We start from the raw sequence: 6447 nt of genomic DNA, 5'->3' as shown, positions 1-6447 counted from the left end.
CTGAGTCGGTTTGTTTCAAAACCAGGAGATGTGCATTGGAAAGCTCTAGAGCGAGTTTTGCGTTATTTGAAAGGCACTGTGAATTATGGAATTCACTACACTGGGCACCCAACGGTGCTTGAAGGGTATAGTGACTCAAACTGGATCTCAGATGTAACGCCCTCAATGCGGCTATATCTCCCACGTGTCGAAGCACGACTTAGAGGCATAACCGCATTGAAAGCAATGTCGCAAGTGAGGTAATCTTCACACAACCCATGTAATAGATAAGGGAAACAGATACATAGTTGGCTTACAATCGCCACTTCACACAATTACATGAATAAAGCATTACATCACCTAGATACAATCAAGGAACGACTACGGAACCAAAATAAAAGAAGACTACCCCAAATGCTACACAGATCCCCGATCGTCCCGACTGGGCTCCACTACTGATCAACTAGAACGAAGCAATACAAAGGACAAGATCTTCATCGAGCTCCTCCTTGAGCTTGGTTGCGTCACCTGCTCGGAAACATCGGCACCTGCAAACTGGTTTTGGAAGTATCTGTGATTCACGGGGACTCAGCAATCTCACACCCTCGTGATCAAGACTATTTAAGCTTATGGGTAAGGTAAAATGTATGAGGTGGAGCTGCAGCAAGTGACTAGCATATATGGTGGCTAACATACCCAAAAGAGAGCGATAAGAGAAGGCAAAGCACGGACGAACAACTATGATCAAGAAGTGATCCTAGAACAACCTACGTCAAACATTACTCCAACACCGTGTTCACTTCCCGGACCCCGCTGAGAAGAGACCATCACGGTAACACACGCGGTTGATGTATTTTAATTAAGGTCAACTTCAGGTTTTCTACAACCGGACATTAACAAATTCCCATCTGCCCAAAACTGTGGGCACGGCTTTCGAAAGTTCAATCCCTGTAGGGGTGTCCCAACTTAGCCCATCACAAGCTCTCACGGTCAATGAAGGATATTCCTTCTAGCGGGAAGACCCGATCAGGCTCGGAATCCCGGTTACAAGACATTTCGACAATGGTAAAACAAGTCCAGCAAAGCCGCCCGATGCGCCGACAAATCCCGATAGGAGCTGCACATATCTCGTTCTCAGGGCACACCGGATAGGTCAAGCTACAAGTAAAACCAACCCTCGAGTTGCCCCGAGGTGGCCTCGCAGGCTGCCCATTTCGGACCAACACTCAGAGGAGCACTGGCCCGGGGGGGTTAAAATAAAGATGACCCTTGGGCTCGCGAAAACCCAAGGGAAGGTTATAGGTTGTTAGTGCAAATGGTAAAACCAAGGTTGGGCCTTGCTGGAGGAGTTTTATTCAAGGCAAACTGTCAAGGGGTTCCCATTATAACCCAACCGCATAAGGAACGCAAAATCCGGGAACATAACACCGATATGACGAAAACTAGGGCGGCAAGAGTGGAACAAAACACCAGGCATAAGGCCAAGCCTTCCACCCATTACCAAGTATAAATATGCATTAATTAGATAAGAGATATTGTGATATCCCAACAAGTAAACATGTTCCAACAAGGAACAACATCTCCATGTTCCAGCAAGGAACAAACTTCAATCTTCATGTGCAACTAACAACGCTATAAGAGGGTTGAGCAAAGCGGTAACATAGCCAAACAATGGTTTGCTAGGATAAGGTGGGTTAGAGGCTTGGTTTAACAATATGGGGACATGATAAGCAAGTGGTAGGTATCGCAGCATAGGCATAGCAAAAGAGCGAGCAACTAAGCAAGCAAAGATAGAAGTGATTTCGAGGGTATGGTCATCTTGCCTGAAATCCCACAAGGAAGAAGAATGAGTCCATGAAGAAGACAAATGGACATAGTCGAACGGGTCCTCACAAACGCGATGTTATCGGAACCAACCCGAAGAAGCAACACCGGAAAGAACCACACAACATGGTAAACAACCAACATATGAACATGGTATGATATGCGAGATGGGGTATGCGGTGCATATGCATGATTTGGAAAGGAATGATAGAACCTGGACTCAACTTGGAAATCCAAGAATGCCACTGAAAAGGTGAGGTGATTTCGGTTGAAATCGATATAAAGATCACCGGAATCGGATGCACGGTTTGGAAATGGCAAGCAAAACAAATATGGCACCGGTCTGCGATAAACAACAAGTAGCCATCTAAATGTATCAAGATAAATATGCTACAGCACTCAAACATAGCAACAAAATACATGGCAGGGATCCACTCATGATGCTTGACAAACGATGAACACTGAGCTACGGCTAATTCATCCATTAATAGGTTCAAACAAGTATGGCAAAAGTGCCAATGATCACAGGTTTCAGACTTAGTAAAATTAACACAAATCTGGAATTTATCATCAGGAAGCACACTTTAGATCATGAAAACTACAAGCTACAGGATCTTAACATGGCAAAGCAAGGCATGGCATGAAGCTACTCAAAGCACTTAACAAAATCCCCTTAGTGACCTTGAGCCAAAAGGGATCAGAAAATACAATTGCAAGCATGTGGACATGGCAAAAACATAAACAGATTCAGACTTAGTGAAAAACTAGAGCATGCAAAATAGATTAGCAAGTAGGCATGTTTACGAGCTCGATGCACTCACTACAGAGCATGGCATGACAAACTAAGCATACACCCATCAAGAATACATGGCATAGAAGCTAGAAATGGCAAGAACAACAACATAGCATGCACAGATCAATAACAACAAACCCGGCAAAATCGCTAAACAAGTTAACAATCTGCCAGGAACATTTTATAGCAAAAGTAGAGCTCGATTGACTTAAGCTAGGATGCTCCATAATTGCAAACAAAGACATGGATGGATAGAGCACCACAAAGTTAACAAAACATCCTTACTGATCATACTCAAAAGAGGCACGGATCACTAGGAAACGACATGAACATATGGCATACCAATAAAATCTGGACAAGGACTTAGTGAAATTCTAAGTCCCTGGAATCAGCATTACCGATTACGCTACTTTGCAAGCTTGTGCTAGTCACCAATAATACTATAAAAATACATGGCGAGCACCTCTGTAAAGATAGCATGGCATATGACAAAACACATGTAGAGCTCAGGATCATAGCATGCACACATTAATCATGGCAAAAATGACAAAATGCCATTTGCTGAAACAGATCGGACAAATTCCTCACATAGCCCTCTTCCAACAGCATTTAGGGCATCAAGATGAGCTCAAATGAAAATGATACAATGAGATTAAATGATGTACTCGTCGAGGCGAACATTTAGATATGCTACACGCACGAATCAGAGGAACGGGTGATGAGTTATGACCTAATGAACATGGCATAAAAATACTGGAATCTGGGAACTTAGTCATCTCCGAAAAAATAGATCGAGCGGGGCTCACCCAAGGGTCGAGCCCATCTGAGGAGGATCGAGAGGGACGGAGAGGGTGGACCGGGCCGGCCGGAGCTGGGCCGGATCTGGGAGGCGCTGGCCCACGCGAAGGTCTCCCTCCTCCCGATCCGATCGGGATCGAGGCAGGGCGGCGGCGATGGGCGCCACCGGCGACGGGGAAGACGAGGTCGCGGCGGGGCGACCTGGGACGGGGCGGAGCAGTGCCCACCGATAATGTCCGGTGGCTTGCCGGAGCGAGGCAACGCCGACGAGTGGTGGTTGGAGGGGGTGCGCAGCGCGGCTGAGATCCGGCAGGCGCGGCGGTGGAGAAACCGGCCGGGCGGCGTGCGGGCGCCGGCGAGCTCGCGCGGCCGTGGCGGTTGAGGCAGCGGTGGCGCCGGCTGGCGGATGGTGGATGGCGCGGTGACCCAGTGCGGGAGGCGCGTAGCCGGGCGGCGGCGAAGAAGACGGGCCCCACGGGCCAGGCACGGGCCTCGCGGGCCGGTGGGAGGCGCGGGCGGCGGGGTGCCAAGTGGCACGCCGCGGTTGGACGTGGGAGCGGCGACGCTGAGGTGGCACGCCCTCATTGGGTGGGGTGAGGTGGCCGGCTGGGTGGACGCGTCCTCCGGCAAGACGGACATGTCCGGCGGCGCGATGGAGAAGAAGGTTAGGGTTTCATCCGTGAAAAATTTCGGGGAAGGCCACATATTTATAGGTAGAGGGAGCTAGGAGAGTCCAAATGAGGTGTGGTTTTCAGCCACGCGATCGTGATCAAACGACCGAGATGATGGAGAGGTCTTAGGTGGGTTTTGGGCCACTTTGGAGGGGTGTTGGGCTGCAACACACACGACGCCTTTTCGGTCCCTCGGTTAACCGTTGGAGTATCAAACGAAGTCCAAATGGCACGAAACTTGACAGGTTGTCTACCGGTAGTAAACCAAGGCCGCATGACAAGTCTCGGTCCAATACGAAAACGTTTAACACCCACACACGAAAAGAGGTAGAAAGGGACACCGGGTGACATAGGAGCGCCGGAATGCAAAACGGACAACGGGGAAAATGCTCAGATGCATGAGACGAACATGTATGCAAATGAAATGCACATGATGACATGATATGCAATGCATGACACGCAAGCAATGACAACGCAACAACAGCGAATAACTGGAGGACACCTGGCACATTGGTCTCGGGGCGTGACAACACTCCACCACTACGAGAGGATCCCGTCCCGAGATCTAGAATGGCACCAGAGGAAAAAAACGGAAGAGAAAGAGAAGAGGTAAAACTAAGTTGCTTCTTTGACAAGCAAGTGAAACCACGAGCCTTGAAAAGGTTAAGCCATTTCAAGAAAAGAATACAATGGAGATGAACAAAGTTGAAAAATCACTCCGTTAGAAAAGAGGAAGAAGGAACAAATTCGAACAACTCTCCGGTTGGAAAGATATGCAAGGCTTGATAAAATTAAGAACTTGAGCAAAAAGGCACAACACTCCGGTTAAATGGATAGGCATGAAAAGAAACATGATCTTTGACAAAATGGGATGATGGGAGAGAAAGCAACATCACAAAGTCTCCAGAAGGAAATAATAGAAGATAGATCATTGAAATAAAAAATGGAGAAGAAAATGCCAACTTCTGTCACAAAAGAGTTTGAGAAGGCATCCTCAGGAGAAGGGTCGAACGGAGTTGTTGGAAAAAACCAACACCGAAAAGATAAGCTTGTAGTGGGCTTATGGAGAACATCTCAAAACTTAAGGTGAAACTCTGCCACTAACGAAAACAAGATTGGATTGATAAGAACAAGAAGACGAGGAACTATTTCACCGGGAGGGTAGATGGAGAACTTGGATCATCAATTATCACCATTAATAGCATTAATCCTTAGGGAAATCTTTAGGTGAAATATACCCCAGATAACTCCAATGACGAGATTGATGGATTTAAAATATCTCATTCTTAACAACATGTGAATCATGAAACATGAACTCAAATTATCAAGAATGACATAATACCACCTCCAATGATACAGTAGAAAGAATTGCACTCCGGATTGCAAGATGAAGAATGCTTGAGCTTCTTAGAAAAAAATCTCGATGAAAAACTTGGAGAAGGAATTCAATCCTTGATGAACCATCATGTAGAGCCTCCATGAAGAACTTCAGTAACAAGAGGATGATCAAACGGAAGGAAAGATAAGTTGAAAAACACAAGGTGAAACCTTGCAATGATTAGATGGATCTTCGCGACGATATAATGCGGAAAAAACTTGGAAATCCAGAAAAGAAAGATGAAACAAATGAAAACGAGAATTTTATGAGCTTCCAGAATAATAAATTGAGTTCACTCGATGAAACAAAAATAAGAATTACGTTATGTGTATCCTTCACCATTTTAAATTGATGACAAGCAGCGGATTTGGCATACCACTTATTCTCGTTGAAAGGATTAAATATAAATATAGCTCAAACTTTAGGAAGGTCTTCAACGAACCACCGGAAGGATTGAAAACAACGAATAAATTGATATGATAACAAATGACGAGAACCCTTGAACGAACCACCGTAAGAATTAAAAATGAATGAAGAGAAGATAAAGAAACACCGGGAAGAATTAGCAAATGAATGAAGATGCTTGAGAGAATTTAGATACAAGTGAACGAAGGGATCATGAACTGATTAGAGGATATTGAATGATGCACCGGTAAGATTTGGAGAATGATAGTTGAAGGCTGAGAATGAATAAGTCTCCTGAAATGATGGGCTCCGGAGGAAGGAAAAGAATTTTTGCGATCAAAACAATTACGAGAGGATGGCCTTGAACTAGAACCACGAATCTCTAAGAAAACGGATAAGATATGGAGGTAAAACTCTTCTTTGGTCTTCAAATGATGAGAAAGACGACGAGAAACACCACCGTGAATTGTTGAGACACTCCAGAATAAAGAAGAATAGAAAATTTGAACCAATGATGAAAAGAATTTGGAAGATCTTGGAGAAAGACATTTGACTGATGATAAATCATTCTTACGTCAAACTTCTAAAAGAAATTTGAG

Source organism: Triticum aestivum, chromosome 2A, assembly GCF_018294505.1.
Source record: "Triticum aestivum cultivar Chinese Spring chromosome 2A, IWGSC CS RefSeq v2.1, whole genome shotgun sequence".
Lineage (NCBI taxonomy): Eukaryota > Viridiplantae > Streptophyta > Magnoliopsida > Poales > Poaceae > Triticum > Triticum aestivum.
The sequence above is the reverse complement of the archived record's forward strand: the minus strand, read 5'-3'. Positions refer to the sequence as shown.